Source organism: Heterocephalus glaber, unplaced genomic scaffold (genome assembly GCF_053883595.1).
Source record: "Heterocephalus glaber isolate CG9 unplaced genomic scaffold, H.glaber_assembly_v1.0 deba00000936, whole genome shotgun sequence".
NCBI lineage: Eukaryota > Metazoa > Chordata > Mammalia > Rodentia > Bathyergidae > Heterocephalus > Heterocephalus glaber.
This window is the reverse complement of record NW_028258172.1, coordinates 2,762,792-2,781,207: the sequence shown is the minus strand read 5'-3', so window position 1 is coordinate 2,781,207 and position 18,416 is coordinate 2,762,792. Positions and strand designations below refer to the sequence as shown.

At 35.6% G+C, this 18,416-nt stretch overlaps 1 pseudogene; it reads right to left on the bottom strand.

The window, feature by feature from the left end:
• Window positions 1-6,087: 6,087 nt before the first annotated feature.
• LOC101721617 (phosphatidylinositol transfer protein alpha isoform-like) lies at window positions 6,088-7,320 on the bottom strand (annotated as a pseudogene).
• Between the last annotated feature and the right edge of the window lie 11,096 nt (window positions 7,321-18,416).

Here is an 18,416-nt window from a genome sequence, read left to right as displayed (position 1 = left end):
TTTGGCTGGGGCTTGTTGGCCCAAACGGACCGGGATAGGGGCAGGGTACTGGCTGGAACTACCTGCAGCTGCACCACTCTTGTCCACTGCTAGTTTACATTTCTATCAATGTAGAAGGATTAGTTTTACCCATGCTCTATCCAGCATTATTTGTTTTGGGTGTGCTCTAGTTGAAAACCATTTTGAGAGGACAATATGGAATCTCATAACTGTTTTGATTTTATTTCTATAATGGTTAAAGAATTTGAACATTTGGATGTGCTTATTGGCCATTTGCACTACTTCTTGTAGTGAGAGTTGTCCAGTTAATTTTCTCATTTTTCATTTAATCATTTGTTTTTTAAGGATTTGTTTTATGGAGTTCTGTTTATTTTATGTATACTAGTCCTCTTTCAGAAGAGTAGCTAGTGAATTTTTTCACATTATGTAGGTTGTCTCTTCACCCTGTTGATTCTTTCCTTTGCTATGCAGAATCTTTTTAACTTGCTGCAATTTAATTTACATATTCTGGATATTGTTTTCTGTGCACTGAAATTGTACTTAGGAAGTCCTTTCCTCTGCTAATGGCTTCAAGTGTTTCCTCTATGTTGGCTTCAAAGCAGTTTCAAATATCATTTTTGCTATTTGGGTTTTGATTCATTTTAATTTTACTGGAGAACAGAGTGATAGAAATCTAGTTTCAATATTATGCACATGGGCATCAAGTTTTTCCAACATTGTTGTTAAACAGGTTGTCTTTTATTCAGCATGTTTTGGACTCCTTTGTCCAATTCAGATGGCTCAAAGGCATGGGCTTTTTTCTGTGGCTTCTATTCTACTCCATTGGCTTGTTCAACATTATGGCTTGAATCTAGTTGTCCAGCTAAAGCTTCATGCACTCATAGGTGGGGCTTTTCAGAGATGCCTGGATCTATGATGTGTGAACATGGATTAAGGGTGTGTGCTATTAAATTGGTTCACTGATTGGAATTAGCATAGCTCTGGATGTAGCTGAATAAATGTACTGAAGACAGAAGCCCCAACCTGGGAGTCTGTGGCTTCTCCCAAAAAAGCTTGCAGCCTGGATAGGATAAAGGGGAAAAGCAGATTTGCTGCTTACTGCCTCCTGCCTGCTCTCTAATAGACTGTTTCTCCTCTGTGATGACCCTCTGTCATGCTACCCTGTCTCGGAACCAGCCAAATATAGACTGAAAGCTCTACACACTGTGAGCTGAAATAAATGCTTCCTCCTCTAACTTTGGGTGTTGGGCATTTTGTTTCACCAATGGGGAAAGTAACTAAGATAGTCTACATGTCTGTTTTGGGCTAGAAACATGTAGTTTTTATTGCTGAGGCATTGTAATAGGGTATTGTGATATAGCTAACATCACTGTTTTTTCTCAGAATTCTTTTGGCTCTTCTGGTTTTTTTCTGATTCCAGATGAATTGAGGATGTTTTCTAGCTTTGTGAAGATTATTGTTGGTGCAGCATTGAGTCTGTATGTTGCTTTTGGTAATACTGCCATTTTCACAATGATCTTCTGATCCAAGAAGAAGGGATGCATTTTTATTGGTTATGTTCTCTTCAATTTCTTTCTTCAGAGTTCTGTAATTTTCATTATAGAATTCTTTCATATACTTGGTTAGGTTGATTCCTACCTATTTAATTCTTTTTTAAACTACTGTCAATGGATTTTTTTTTCCTGATTTCTTTCTCAGTGAGTTCATTATTTATGTACAGGAATGCCTTTGACTATTTTGTGCCAGTTTGTAACCCACCAAGTTGCTAAATTTGTTTACTAGTTTGAAGACTCTTATAGTAGACTTTTTCAGTTCTTCTATAAGAAGAATCATATCATCTGAAAATACAGATAATTTTACTTCTTCCTCTGCTGTTCTTACCCCTTGTATTTCTCTTGCAGTGTGATTGCTTTGGTGAAAGTTTTATATACAATAATGAACACGAGTGGTGAGAGTAGATCCCTTGTATTCTTTCTGATTTTCAGGAAAATGCTTCCATGTTTCCCCATTCAGTATGATGTTTACTGTGGGCTTGTCACATATGGCTTTTATCAATTTGAGATAAGATCTGTCTATAGTTATTTTAATCAGAAATTTTTATCATGAAAAGATGTTGCACATTTTTGGAGGCTTTTTTGCATCTAAGTAGATGATCATGTAATTTTTATATGGTGCATTATGTTTATTGATTTGCATATGTTCTACTATCATCCTGGGGATTAAATCACCTTGACCATGGTGTATAATATTTTTATAAGCTTTTGAATTATGTTTATGAGGATCTATTTTTTAAATCTTTTACTTAAATTTTTATTTTTAATTTTTAAAAAATTCATTGTTTATTGGTACATTTTAGGTATACAATATGACATCATCATTGGGAATTTGTACCTTTACATGATATATCTTGGGTCTTATTTTTTTTCCCATTCCCCTGCCCTTCCTTCAACCCCTCCACCTCTACCAATTTACAAAGGCTTTGTTTCTGTTTTTTTCTTTTCTCATATTTATTCCTTTCCCCAAACTCTCCACTTCCCCTTCCCCTTCCCCTTCAGACTTTCTTTCCCTATTTCACATTATCTATTATACATTTTGATTCTCACTTCAGTTTATCACACTACAGTAACTACTTGGGATTTACACATGTATGTCACTAATACAATACAGAATGATTATATTTATTTTAGGAAGTTGGTAACTGTACATAATACATGTTAATTCATTTTACTTCCCTGTCTTCTCTCCTTTATTTCTCCCTCCCTCACCTCATTCACTTCTCATTAGCAAAATATCATCTCTCTGTTTCCTATTATCTAGTTTTTACTTTGGTCTTAAATTTATATACACTTTGGGTTTCTCATACAAGAAAATCATGTTATATTTAAGTTTATGTCTCTGATTTATTTCAGTTAATATTGTGATTCAAATTTAACCTTTGTTGTGACTGAGAAGCACTGCATTGTGTATATGCTATATTTTATTTATCCATTCATCTATTGGAAATATAGGCTTTTTCTAGTACTTGGTTACTATGAGTATAAATATGAGTATGCATGTATTACTGTAATACAATGTATTTAACTCTTTCCAGAAGATACATAGAAGGAGAATAGCTGGGTTGAGGGGAATTTCTACTTTTAGTTTTTTGAAGAAAGTGAACTGATTACCAAAGAGGTTGTACTAGTTTACATTCCCACCAACTATGTAGAAGTGTTTGTTTTTCTCCACAGTCTTGCCAGCATTTGTTATCACTTGGTATCTTGATAATAATCATTCTTTCCTGAGTAAAATAGAATCTCAATGTTGTTTCAATTTACATTGTTTTAATGGCCAGAAATTTTTTTATGTATTTATTGTCCATTTACATTTGTCCTTCTGAAAAGTGTTTATTCATGTCAATTGCCCAGTTTTGAATTGAGTCTCTTAATTTGGGGGTTCTGACTTTTTCAGTTCTTCATATACTTATATACTAGTTCTGTGTCCAGGGAATAGCTAACAAAATTGTTTCTTGTTCCGTATGTTGTCTCTTCACTGTGTTAGGTATTTCCTTTGCTATACATAGCCTTTTAATTTGTTACAATCCCATTTATTGCTTATTGATGTTATTTCTTGTACAATTGGAGTTCTGTTTGGGATGTTCTTACCTATTTGTATGTGTTTAAGACTTTTACCTATTTTATTTTCCAGCAAATTAAAAGTTTCTGTTTTAATATTTAGATGTTTGAGCATTTTTAGTTTAGTTTACTATGTGGGGAGATATAAGGGTCTAGATTCGATCTTCTGCATATATATATATATATATATATATATATATATACACACATATATAGCTCTACTCTCAGAATCAGTTGTTACAGATGCTGTATTTCCCCTGTGTATGTTTTTTACCTGCTTGTAAAATGAGGTCTGAGTTTGAATGTGCCTGGGTTTGTTTCTGTATGTTTATTCTATTACTTTGATCAATGTGTCTGTTTTTTATGCTAATACTGTGCATGTTTTAGTACTGTAACTTTGTAATATAACTTGAAATCTGTGATTTTCATGCCTCTTCTTGCAAAGAAATGCTTTTACTATTCTGTGTGTCTTCTAGCTGTATGATGGTGTTGTTTTGGCTTGTTCTGTCAGGAGCATTGTTCATATTTTTGAATTTTTTATTAGTACATGTTTGCAGAACATGCAGATTACAATCATTTTTAGAAGTGGGTACATAATACAGATTGTTTATTCTTTTTTTAATTTCTTTTTCTTTCCCTCCCTGGTACCACTCTCCTTTAATTTCCCTTTCCATTTTCATTTTCACTGATATTATGAAACATAGCAAATTTTTTTTTGTTCCAGGGATCAAACTCGGGACCTTGCACTTGCAAGGCAGGTAGCAACACCACTGAACTTAATCCCCTGGCCTCAGCACATTTTTATGACATATAATGCTTATATTAATTGAGATTATTAGGTTCTACATAGCTTATCTTTATTCTACTTATTTCCCTTTTCATTCCCCCTCATCCCTCACTTGTGATCACTTAGACAGCTTCCTATTTGCAAGAGATTCAACCCTTTGTCTCCTTCTATGTGACTTTCATTATTCTCTTCGTTTGTACTTTTCCTTACTCAATGAGGGATACCAAATGGTATTTAAGATTGTATGTCTGGTTTATTTTACTCAACAGTTTATTTTCCATGTGCATCCATTTTCATACAAAAGTCTAAAAATTTTCCTTCATAGCTGAGTGGTATTCTATGATGTATAGATACATTTTCTGTATCAAATAATCTGTTGATGAATATGCAGTTTGCTTTCAGGATTTAGCTACTATTTGAAATGTACTGTTATAAACATTTGCATGCATGTAGAGCTGTAGTATGATGTCTTAAGCTCTTTGGGGGAAGATACTAAGAAGGCAGAGAGCTGGGTCACATGGAATTTCTAATTTCATATCTTTGAGAAATCTCCATACTGATCTCCATAATGGTTGTACTAGCTTACGTTCCATCAACTATGTAACAGGCTTCCTTTTACACCACAGCTTAGCATGATTTATTTTTTAAAAATTTCTTGATTGTTGCCATTCTTTCTGGTGTAAGATAAAGTCTTAGTGTTGTTTTAATTTGCCTTTCTCAAATCATCAGAGATGTTGAATATTTTTAAATACTTGTTGGTCATTGGAACTTTTCTTTTGAGAGGTATCTGTTATTTCACCTGACCATTATTTGACTTGGTCTTTATTTAGATGGTCCTTTTTTTATTTAGTTCTTTATATATTCTAGATATCAGTTCTCTGTCTGTGAAATGGCTAGCAATTTTTTCCCATTCTGTAGGTTGTCTCTTCACTTTACTAATTGATTCTTTTCTGGTACAGAAGATTTTTAATTTGATGTAATCCCTTTTCTTGATTATTGCTGTTATTTCTTGTGTGATTGTGGTTCTGTTTGGAAAATCATTGCCCACCACTATGACTTCCAAGGTTTTATGTATTTTATCTTCCACTGGGTTTAGTGTTTTGAAGTTTGATCCATTTTGATTTTAGTTTCCGAAATGGTGAGACATATAAATCCATTTTCAATCTTCTGCAAACAGGTATTCAGTTTTCCTGGCACCAATTTTTGTTTAGTCTATATTTCCTGCACCATATGCTTTGGGCCTTTTCAAGGATCAAGTAGCTGAATGTTTCTGTGAATATTTCTGTATCCTCTATTTTGTTCCATTTATCCACATGCCTGCTCTTGTTCCAGTACCTTTCTGGGCTTTTTTTTTTTTTTTTTTTTTGCTTATAAAAGCTGTTTGGCCAGCAGATTTTTCAGGGGCAGGGGCAGGAATGCTTGCCAATATTCCACAGTGTGGCTTTAACATGAGGAGCACAGGATGGGCACAAGCATGCCTGTCTCCTCAACATGGCTCCAGTTGCAAGAGGGAAACATTAATGGCACATGGGCTTTGCTTCTGCATCCACAGCCTCAGAAGCCATAATCCTTTTCAGTGGAAGCCTGAGAGCTCACATTTAACATGGCAGCCATCTTCACTACTAGAGTGAAAGATGAGGGGTGAGGTCTGTTTTCTGACTCCATGGTGAGCCTCTGTGGCCTTGAGGACCCAAACTGAGTTTTCGCTTCTATGACATGCACAGTGAGAAATAAAGTATATACAGTGCAGCAAGGGTAGGGGTGGCTTTAATCATCTGCTGTCATTCCTTTCACTGGGTCCTTTTGTCTCATCTCATCTAGCTGTCTCTTTGTCTCTTCTTCCATCTTTCGAATCTCAGCCATAGTCAGGTCAACCCACTTATCGAGCCAACAGAACAGCTGCCTGTGGAAATTTGTAAACAGATGCCTCTCTTGCTTATGTATAAAGTTTTCCACTTTGTTCCGCAGGCCCCACATCTTGAACTTCACAGTAACCAGTTTGTATGCACACATATACTGGCAGTCTTTCTGATTTACAAGTTCTTGCTTCCAATTTGGGCCCAAGGGTCCTCGGCCTGTTTTGACAAATTTAAATTTTGGTGGGTCTTCCCTCTCCCTTGTAATCCTTGCTAAGTACTTGGCTTAGATCTGCGATGTCTATATATATGACTTCCACATGTTTCCATGTCTCAGCCTCCAGACTTGGCACATTCTCTTGAGTGCCAAGATCCGGTTTGTGCCAGGTTTCCATTTTAATCAGAAAGTCTTCTTTTATGGACTCATTTGTAATAATGGTTCTGCAGTAAGGGTAGTCAATCCATGCTTTCTCATGTATATTCAGAGCTCCCTCTGGGGTCAGCATTTGAATAAATGTGGGTACTTTGCTCTGAAGTGGTAGATCTTGTGTGTGTACTGACCCTTCTCTCCATCCTTCTCGTAGGGCTCATTCACCAGGACCTCCATGCCTTCACCACCACCCGTTTGTTTCTTTTTTTTTTTTTTTTTGCTTAAATTCTTTTATTGGTACATTTTAGGTATACAGTACATTTACATTTATCTTTGGGTGCTTGTACCTGTACATGATGTATCTTGGTTCTCTTTTTTTCCCCATTAACTGTGCGCCCTTCACCACTAAACCCTTCCCTATTTACATACTTCGTCTCCATTTTTTTTCTTTTCTCATAATTTTTCCTTCCCATTCTTTTCTTTCCCCTTCTCCTCCCACCACCTCTACCCCTTTTGACCTTTACTGAGAGTGCAAATAAGGACTAAAAGGATTAATAACTAATAATTGATACTTTGAAATAGGAAAACATTTGTTTCATTTTTATTGGCCTCAGCCACAGAATACAGTTGCCCTACTTGATACTCATCTACAGACACAGGCAGGACAACTCAATACTCTTTGAGCAGCACCATGTTGCTTCTCGCTAGGCGGCTGCCCACTGCCCGCCCGGCCTCCTGCCTGCTTCCAGGCTGCAGCTCTCCCAGTGGCCCCGCCCTGCCTGACTGCCGGTGTGCCTTTGTCCTGGTCTGCTGCATCCCCGCCCCTCTCACTACGGTTGCTGCTGCTGCAGTCAGGGCCTCCTAGCCTCCGGTTTGCAGCTCCGCGAGGGGGTTGGGGGAGTGGGGAGGGGCGAGGATTCTCTGGCAACCAGAGCCTCACACGCTGCGGAGCTTGCTGACCTCAGTGCAGAGGCGGGGCCTTCCCGGGCCAGCCCCTTTTTTGTTTTTTAAATATTACTTTGTAGTACACCTTGAAGTCAGGAATTGTTATGCTTCCTGCTTCGCTCTTGTTGATCAAAATTGCTTTTGCTATTCTGGGTCACCTTAAGTTCCATATGAATTTTAGAATTGCTTTCTCTAAATTTGTAAAGTTTGCTGTTGGTATTTTGATTGGGACTGCATTAAATATTAATTAAAGTTATAAGAGTATGGGCATTTTGACAATATTAATTCTGCCTATTCAGTACCATGAGACTTCATTCTATTTTCTGATGTCCTCTCCAATCTCCTTTTTCACAGTATTGAAGTTTTCTTTATACAGGTCTGTCACTTCATTGGTTATAGTCCTAGGTATTTCATTTTTCTTAAAGCAACTGTGAATGATGTTGTTTTCCTAATGTCCTCATTGGGTCCATTATTGGTGCACACAAATCTAATAATTTGTGTGTTCATCGTGTATACTGCTACATTATTGAAGTTGTTTATTAATTCAAAGTTTTTGGTGGAGTTTTTGGATTTTATACGTAAAGCATCAAGTCATCCACAAATTATAATTTGGATCCTTCTTTTTGTATATGTATTCCTTTTTTATTTTGTTCCCCTGCTTAATTACTCTGGCTAATGTTTCAAATAGTATGTTAAATAAAAGTGGTGATAGTGGGCATCCGTGTTTTGTTCCTGATTTTAGAATGCTTTTGGGTTTCCCCTATTTAATATAATATTGACTATTGGTTTATCACAAATAGCTTTTATCAAATTCAGGTATGGTGCTTCTATGCCTGTTTTCTTTAGGGTTCTTAGCATGAAAGAGTGTTGTATTTTGTCAAAAGCCTTTTCTGCACCTATTGATATGAACATGTTGTTTTGTTACTTTGGTTCTGTTTTGTGATACAGAACATTTATAGATCACATGTATTGAATCATCCTTGCATGTCTGGGAATAAACCTCCTTGGTTATGATGTATAATATCTTTGATGATGTGCTGTATTCTATTCACTAATATGCTAAGGATTTTTGAACATGTGTTCAATGGGGAGATTGGGTTACAGTTTTTTTTTAGTTAGGTCTTTATTTATGAATTGGGGTGATGCTGGCTTCAATAAATGAATTTTGGAGCACTGTGTCCCTTTCAGTTTCCTTCAAGAGCTTGAAGGGTATTGGTGATATAACATTCTTATGGTTTTGTAGAATTCAGCAGTATATCATTAGAATTCAGCAGTAAATCATTAGGTTTTTTTGTTGGTAAATTCTTTATTCCTGACTCTGTTTCCTTGCTGATTATTGGATAGTTCAGCATTGCAAATACCTGGGTTAGCTTTGATAATTTTTATGAATCTACTAATCTATTTCCTCAACATATGCCAATTTGTTAGAAGTCAATTTGTCAAAGTAGTTACTGTCTTCTGGATTTCAACAATATTTATTGTGATTTCACCTTTTTCATTTCTTTCTAAATTAGCTAATTTTATTGGTGCATTTTATATATACATTATCATATTCACCATAGGGAATTTGTACCGGTATATGTTATACCTTGACTCTTTTTTCCCATTGCCCTCCTCTCCCTCTACCCTTATTCCTCTCCTTATTTACAAAATTTTTTTTCATTTTTCTTTATTTTCCCTTTTTGCTTTTCTGATCCCTCTTTTTCCCCTCCCCATTCCCTTGTTCTCCTTCCCATTTTAACATTTCTTCATATTTCACAGTATCTATTATACATTTTGGTTCTTACTTACACTTTCAGTTTCTCATACCAAAGACACAGTGCAATATTTACACATGTGCATTGATTTATTTTGCTTAAGAGTATGGTCACAAAGTGCATCCATTTACCTTGAAATGTCTCAAGTTTATCCTTCTTTTTAGCTGAGTAAGACTTTATTGTTTTAAAAAAACTACATTGGACCGGGGATTTAGCTCAGTGGCACCATGCCTGCCTCATAAGCACAAGGTCCTGAGTTCAATCCCTAGTACAAAAAAACAAAACAAAACAAAACAAAACAACTGAAAAAAAAACCCTACATCTTCTTTATCAACTCATTGGTTCATTGGCGTTTGGGCTCTTTCCAAGATTTAGCTATTACAAATGGTGCTGCTATAAACATGGGTGTGTATATATAGCTGTGGTGTGATGTTTTTAATTCTTTCAGGAAGATACCAAGAAGGGGAATAGCTGAGTCAAATGGAACCTTCCAGGTTTAGTTTTTTGAGGAAGTTCCACACTGACATGCACAGTGGTTGTAGCATTTTACATTCCCACCAACACCAGAGAAAGGTTTCTTCTTTTTCCCCACAGCCTCATCAGAATTTGTTGTTGGTTGATTTCTTCATAATAGCTATTCTTTCTGGAGTGAGATGGAATATCAGCATTGTTTTAATTTGTGTCTCTCAAATGCCCAGTAATGTTGAACTTTTTTTATATTTTTATATGCCATTTGTACTTCTTCATCTGAGAAGTGTCTATTCATTTCAGATGCCCATTTTTAGACTGGGGCTATAAATTTGAGGGGTTTTATTTTTTGGTGTTGTTTTTTATATATTCTAGATATTAGTATTTTGTCTGAGAAACAGCTGGAAAAAATATTTTCCTACATTGTGTGTTGTCTCTAGGATATCACAGTTGTGGATTTTTGTAAAATTTGTTCATAAAGTCTTTGCTACTACTTATGTCAAGAGTTCTACATATTTTATCTTCCAGCAGATTTAGTGTTTCTATTTAATATTTAGAAAGTTGATCTATTATTTTAATTTAGTGTATGGTGAAAAACATGAATAGAGGTTTAGTCTTCAGCATGTGAAAAGCCAGTTTTTCAAGCACCACTTATTAAAGAGACTATCTTTCTTCCAGTGAACATGTTCAGCTCTTTTGTCAAAGATAAGGTGGTTGAGTGTTTGGAGTTTTTTCTACATTTCTATTCTGTTCCATTGATCCACAGGCCTGGTTTTTCTGCCAGTATCATGCTGGTTTTTATCACCATAGCTTTGTAGTATCATTTCAGGTCAGGGAATGTGATGCCTCTTAACTTGCCTTTGTTGCTCAAAATTATTTTTTCTATCCAGGTCATCTCTGGTTCCAACTAAATTTTATGATTGTTTTCTCTATTTCTGTGAGCCACGCTATTGGAATTTTGATTGGCAATGCATTAAATCTCTATACCAATTTTGGGCATATAACCATTTTCTCTATATTGGTTCATCTTACCCAAAACAAAGGGATATCTTTCCATTTTCTGATAGCCTCTTCAATCTCTTTTTTCAGAGTACTGTAGTTCTCAATGTAAGGTATTTTACCTTCTTTGTTAGACTAATTCCTAAGTATTTCATTTTTTTTCAATGCTATTGTGAAAGATGTGTTTCCCCTAATTTCTCTCTGTTTGTTATTTGTGTACAGGAATGCTATTCATTTTTCATTATTGACATTGTATCCAGCTATTCTACTGAATTTGGTTATTAAGTCTAAAAGTCTTTTGGTGCAGTTTTGGAGTCTTATATATAGAGCATTATGTCATCCACAAACAATGATAATTTAACTTCTTCCTTTCCTATCTTTATTACTTTTATTTTTTCTCTTGTCTAATTGTTCTGCCTAATGTTTCCAGAACAACATTTAATAGGAGTGATGATAGTGGGCATCCTTTTCTTGTTTTTGATTTTAGAGTGAAAGCTTTCACTTTTTGACCATTTAGTATGATGTTGGCTGTTGGTTTGTCATAGATGTCCTTTGTCATATTAAGATAAAGAGCATCTATTCCAATTTTCTGTATGGTTTTATCATGAATAGGTGTTGGACTGTGACAAATGATTTTTCTTCATCTATTGAGATGATCATGTGATTTTTGACTTGGCTCTATTAATATGGTGTATTACATTTATTCATTTATGTTAAACCAACTCTGCATCCCTGAGATGAATCCTACTTGGTCATGGTGTGTAATCTTCTTGATAATTTGCTTCATTCTGTTTGCCAGAAACCTGAGGATTTTTTGTCTATGTTCATTAGGGAGATTGGCCTGTAGCTCTCTTTTTTGGTTGGATCCCTAACTGGTGTTGGTATCAAGGTAATTCTTGATTCCAGGAATGACTTTTGGAGCACTGCTTCCCTTTAAATTTCATTAAAGAATTTGAGGAGAACTGGCATATGATGTTCTCTAAATTATTTGTAGAATTCAGTGGCGAGTCTGTCACAACCTGGGCATTTTTTTGTGGGTAAATTTTAATTACATCTTCAATTTCATTGACTGATATTGCTTCATCTAGAAATTTTATATTTCTTGCTTCAGGTTTGGTAATTCATATATATTTAAGAATTTGTCCATTTCTTGGATGTTTTCCAACTTATTTGAGTACAGGTGCTCAAAGTACGCATTGATGATCTGGATTTCTGCAGGATCCGCTGTGATTTCACCCTTTTCATTCCAAATTGCAAGGATTTGAGTCTTTCCTTTTTGTGATGAGGTTAGCTATGGGTTTGTCAATGTTATTTAATCTTTCAAAGAACAAATTCTTTGATTCATTGATACTTTGTATTGTTTTCTTAGTCTCAATTGGATTAGTTTCTGCTCCAATTTTTATAATTTCCTCCCTCATACCTGCTTCAAGCTTGACTTGCTCTTCTTTTTTTGGTAGATTGAGTTTCAAAATTAGGTTGTTCATTTGAGATTGCACTGTTTTCCTGATGCGGGAATTCACCACTATAAATTTCCCTCATAGCACTGTTTTCATTATGTCTCATAATTTCTGATATGTACAAGAAGTCTTGTAGTGTTGACCTTCTTTGTCATTCTTAGTCTTACCTTGAAATCCACTTTGTTAGCAAATAGTATAGCTACCCCTCTTTTTTACAGCTTCCTGCTGCATGGAGTATTGTATTCCATCCTTTGACTATCAGGATACAATTTTTTTTGAGTTAAATGTGTTTCCTGCTTGCAGCAAATTGTTGGATCTTGTTTCTTTATCCATTCTGCCAATCAGTTTCTTTTGATTGGTGAGTTGAGCCCATTTCCATTGATGGTTATAACTGAAATGTATTGGCTTATCCTTGTCATGTTATTTTCCTGCTGAGAGTTCCCTGTCCTTCTCTTCTGTTTAATTGGTTGCCCTGCCAGGTGACTTCATAATATTGGTGTTCTTGGACTTGTGGTCTTCATTACATCTTTCCAAAATATCCTTCACTGCATTTTGTAGTGCTGGTTTAGTAGTCATGTATTTTTTCAGTTGTTCTCATGGAAGTACCTTATTTCTTCATTGAATTTGAAAGAAAGTTTTGCAGAGTACATCAATCTGGGTTAGAGGTTGTTTGCTTTCAGAACCTGGAATACTTGACTTAAGGGATTCTGTTGAAAAGTCTGCTGTGATTCTGATGGACTTTCCTTTGTAGATGATTTTTTTTCTTTTCTCCAACAGCTTTTAATATTCTGTTCTTGTGCTGAATTTCTGGGATCTTGATAATTATATGCCTTGGTATAGATTTTTTTTATGGCTCATTGTAGTCCAATATGCTTCACTTATTTGCATATCAAATTATTTTCATGTTTGAGTTTTCTGCCAATACTTCCTTTACCAGGCTTTGTATGGGATTTGCACTATCTCCAACTCTCTCATTGACCCCACTCAATTGTAAATTGTTCTTTGTATCATCTTGTAATTGTTGGATTGATTTTTTTTATGGTTTCTTGCCATTTTTTTCTTTTTTAAATAAAAGTTTTATTGAAGAAAAATAGAACCACCATGTACACAGGGAAAAGAGCACAAAAACTAAACTGATACAGAACTGAAAGTCACAATTATCCAATGTAGTTTGCAACTACTCTTCAGCATCTTAAATAGCTCCCCTTAACTTATTTAATAATCTTGCTAATTTTTCAGCTGAAACAGTATCAAGTTTTCAAAGAATTAAAAACTTCAAGGGAAGGAACCCTCTTTGAGGATAAGGAAGCTGACATCAAGAGTCTCTTCCTAATAGGACCAACTCCACCTAAAAATTGCTTAAGAGTAACTACTGAGTCTGGCATAATAGTCTGCAGATCTCAGAGACCATCAGGGAAGAGTGAGAATACTGATGTAGATGGTCCAGTATGGAGAGAGGACAAGCTAGCTGCATTTCCTTGCCAGATGAGCTCCTAATAAGGAAACCAAGGAAAAGCTGAGAAATTATAGGCAATGACTGTTCAAAAAGAATTCAAAAAGAGTTTTAAATACTATATAGTTAGACATCAGTGTGCAAGTTGATGCAATTAGAGAGAAACAGGTGACTTTAAGATAGACAGATAAATAGATTGATAGATAGGGCTGGCCACAGGCCTTTGAGAACTCAAGAAAACAATCAATAGAGGACAGGAGAGTCCCAAGTCTCCTCAGTTGAAGATCAGGACCAAGGCATTCTTCTTAAATGGCTCTAAATAAGCAGGTTCTTTGCCATTTTAAGATATCTTTTTCTCATGGTCATTAACTGCATTCCTGTCTTCTAGTTCAAAAATTCTGTTCACACCATTTAGTCCATTGCATATACTTTCAATGAAAATTTTAATCTCCTGGACATCTGTTTTAATCTATTTCATGAATTCCATTTCTTTCCTATATTGGGCATTATATTTTCCATCATTTCCCTAAGCTCCTCTATTTTTTTAATCTGTATCTTCTCTAGGTTCATTGAGCATGTCTTTCATTTTGAACATTTTTTTAACCTGAGAGATTATTTTCTCTATAAATGCATGTATCTCTTCTGCTTCTATCATCTCAGAAAAATCAGGTGGGTGATTTCTGATTTCCTCTATCTTGTTGTTTCTTGGACTTGTCCTAGCTGGGCTTGAGGTCTGGGACTGCATTTTGCTTCCATGTCTTGTCATTCTCTATTTTATTATTTTATTTTCTCTGTTAATACTTGTAAATTTCTTATGGAAGATAGCTTTATCATTACTGTCAAGATTTCTTTAGGAAACGTCTATTTCTCAGAGATGTCTTCTGGTTGTGTGTGATTCTTCATTTTTGTGTCTGTCCCAATGTCCTACCTTCTCAATTTAATAAGGATCAGAAGTTACTATTTGGCTCATCATCCAGTACTTTGATACTGGAGTTTGGTGGTGGTTATGGCCCCAGGCAATCTCAGTGTTGTCATACAAAGGAGAAAAACTAATTTCAACTGGTAGGACATCCTGGCTAAAGTAGTACAATTAATACTATCAGTAGCCTCAAGTATAGCTCAGAAACTGGCAAATTATGCTACTAATTTGGTACCTTAAGCCATAGGAGCAAGACCTACAGTTATATAACGCAATCCAACATAAACCAGGAGCTTGTATGCAATGAGTTTCCCCTTAGTTGGGTGATTTTACTTTCTGAGAAGGGGGAAATTTAAGAGATAAGGGGTAAAACAGAGATAAATGAAGGTAAATGTAGTAGAGGAAAGACTGGAGAGCAATAGATAATCACCCATGGGTTGAATAACTAGAGAAGGGGGCTGGAGGGAAAGCATGAAAGATAAAGCAAAAGAACATCAAAGTGAACCAGAAAGACAAGAGTTGATTTTCACCCACATGAAAATATAAACTCAGGAGAGATAGTTGAGGAAAAAGAGACAGGATGAGTAGAGCAAGATAAACATAAAGGTTAAAACCTTAAAAACTGACAGAAAGAGGAAACAAAACCAACAAAGAAGGAAAAAAAAATTCCTCTGGAGTCCACAGTTCTATAGTAGTGTCCAGAGCAGGTAGTGTCCCAGAGCTCTGCTGTGTATCCCTGCCAAGTCTGAGTACAAGTTTGATCTTGTGGGAGCTGGGGCCAGTCTTCAGCCAGCAGCTTCTTTTTTTTTTTTTTTTTTTTTTTTGTTACCAGGGATCCAACTCCAGTCCTTGCGCTTGCAAGGCAAGCGACGGAACCACTGAGCTAAATCCCCGGCCCCAGCCAGCAGCTTCTTAGATGTCTCTCTCTGGCCCATGCTAGCCTCCTTATCATTGCTGTGGCACCCTCAGACAGGGACAACTCAGGGCCATTCTGAGTCCCATGTAAAGTTGGCTTCAATTGGTCCCTCTGTCTTTGCACAGCCTCCTCTGTTTTACCCTCACTGTCATTTATCCCGTACTGATGTGCTTGTCCCAACGGGTGTGTGTGTGCTGCTCAGAAGGGCAGGTCTTGGGGGGAGGGTCTGTGCTGCTGGGTTCTGCTTGGTCTTCACTATCCTCTCCAGGGGGTTAATTGCCATTGCTGAAACCCCATAACCATCTGCACCTTTCTCTCAAGCCCCTGGTAGCAACTCATTCGTTTTTCAGCTGTGCTGTGGTCTCAACTTTGGAATGCAGAACAGAGAAATAAAAGAAGAAAAAATAGGAAGGGGGAGGCAGGCAACCTTTCCATAGGGGATGGAGCAGACTTCTGGTTGGCTGTGTTTGCCAGCAACAGCAAAATCCACTGCCAGGCTGCAGTGTCCTTTGTGTGGAGGAGGGCTAAAGAGACAAGAGACCTTCTTTTCCAAATCTATTGTGTGTCTTGACATAACAGCACCTTTTTAGTCCATCAGTTTCTGGGGGACTTCCCAGTATGGCAATTCTTGCTCAGCAGTGCCATGACACTATTAGCCCTGTGGGCTGATGTGCTGTTTTATGAAATTCAGTACCTATGTTTTATTTGATCCACTAGTCTCGATTTCAGATTGGTTTTGGCATCAGGGTGTATGTGCCTCCCTTTCTTCCAATTACCTGTGTTTTTAGTTGATTTTTCTCTGAGTAGGCCCAACAGGACTCTTACTCTTTTCAGCCATGTTGAATCCCTTGATTTCTAATTTCATTCCACTATGATCTGATAATATGCATGGGATAATTTTAGTTTTTTTGCATTTACTTAAGCATGCTTTATTGGCTAGTATGTCATCTATTTTAGAGAAAGTTCCATATGCTTCTCAGAACAATGTGTATTCTGTTGTTGGATGGAACACTTTCTAGATATCTTTTAGGTCTATTTTTGCAAATGTTTGGCTCAACTCTGATATTTATTTATTCTTTGTGTGTTTTATCTGTGTATTTGTGATATTGTGGTATTGAGGTTCACATTACAATTGTATTGATGTTTATCTGATTTTTCATGTCCAATAATGTTTCTTTTATGGAGTTGAGTGTGCCAGTGTTTGGTACATAAATGTTTATAATTCATATTTCCTCCTGTTTGAATTGTTATCTTAACCAATATTTAGTGAATTTCTTTGTCTCTTCTGATCAGTTTGGGGTTGAAATCTATTTTGTTTAAAATTGACAAAAATTCCTGTTTTCTCTTAGGTTCCTGTTGCATGTAATTCTTCCCATCCTTTGATTTTTAATCCATGAATTTTTTGAATTAAATGTATTTCTCATATATTATATATAGTTGGGTTTTGTTTCTTTTTTTTGTTTTTGTTTTTGTTTTTGTTTTTGTTTTGTTACCAGGGATCGAAGTCGGGTCCTTGCACTTGCGAGGCAGGCACCGGAACCACTGAGCTAAATCCTGGGCTGGGTTTTGTTTCTTGATACATTCTGTTTCTGTCTCACGAATGGGGAATTGATACCATTCATTTTGAGAATTATTACTGAAATATATTGATTTATTCATGTCATTGTATTGTTTTCCTGTTGCTGATTTCCTGTGTTTACTTTTGTTTAGCTGCTCATCTTGCCAGATGTATGCCTTTTTCTTTTTAGTTATTGGCATTGTTTGTTTCATTGTCTTTAGAATATTTTTCAGAGTTTCTTAGATGCCAGTTTGTAAGGTCATGAATGTCTTTAGGTGTTACTTGAGGAAATAACTTGTTGATTAAGTTTGAAGGAAATATTGCACAAGATATATATATATACATATATACATATATACATATATACATATATATATACATATATATACATATATATACATATATGCATATATACATATATATACATATATATACATATATGCATATATACATATATATACATATATATACATATATATATACATATATATATATGTTGTTTTTAGAAGTTATTATCTTCTAGGGCTTGACACACTGTACTCCAAGCCCTCTTGATCTTCAAGATTTGTGTTGAGAAGTTTGATGTAATTCAAATGGGTTTACTTTATGTACAATTTTTTGCTTTTCTCAGCTTTCAGGATTTATTTTCCTCTGATAGTCTTCTTTTACTTTGAGTATTATGTGGTATAAAAATGTTCTGTTTTATTCATGGATATTTGCAATTTTATATGCCTTATGTATCTTTATATTTCTTTGCTTAAACTTGGGAAATTTTCTGCCAGGTTTCATATGCCTCACTTTTGTCTACATTCACTTCTTTGCTTATAGTGTAGTGTCAATTTCATATACTCCCTCTCCAAAATTTATAATTTCTTTCCTCATACTAGCAGAAATCTTCCAGGTATTATATGCCTCACATATCTCTGTGTTTATTTTTTTTTCTTTATTTCTTTTCTTATATTTGGAAAATATTGTGTGATTGTATGCTTATTCCCGTTAATCTTAGATTTGTTAGTCTTATTTGCATCATCTAGTAACTATTGGATACATTCTTCATGTTCTTTTATTGCCTATATGGTGGCTTTGACTAGTTATTCTTTGAAGGCATCATTGTCTCCTAGTTCTGAAATTCTGTCTTCACATTTGTCACTTCTGTTGTCCACATTTTCAATATAATTTTAATTTTCTGAATTTCTGATTAAACCTTTTCATGGACTCTAATTCTTTTCCAAACTGGCTCATCTATCTTTTTATCAGTGCATTCTGAAAGATCCTGGATCATTTTCATTATTAATTAATAAAAGAGAAATAAGGAAA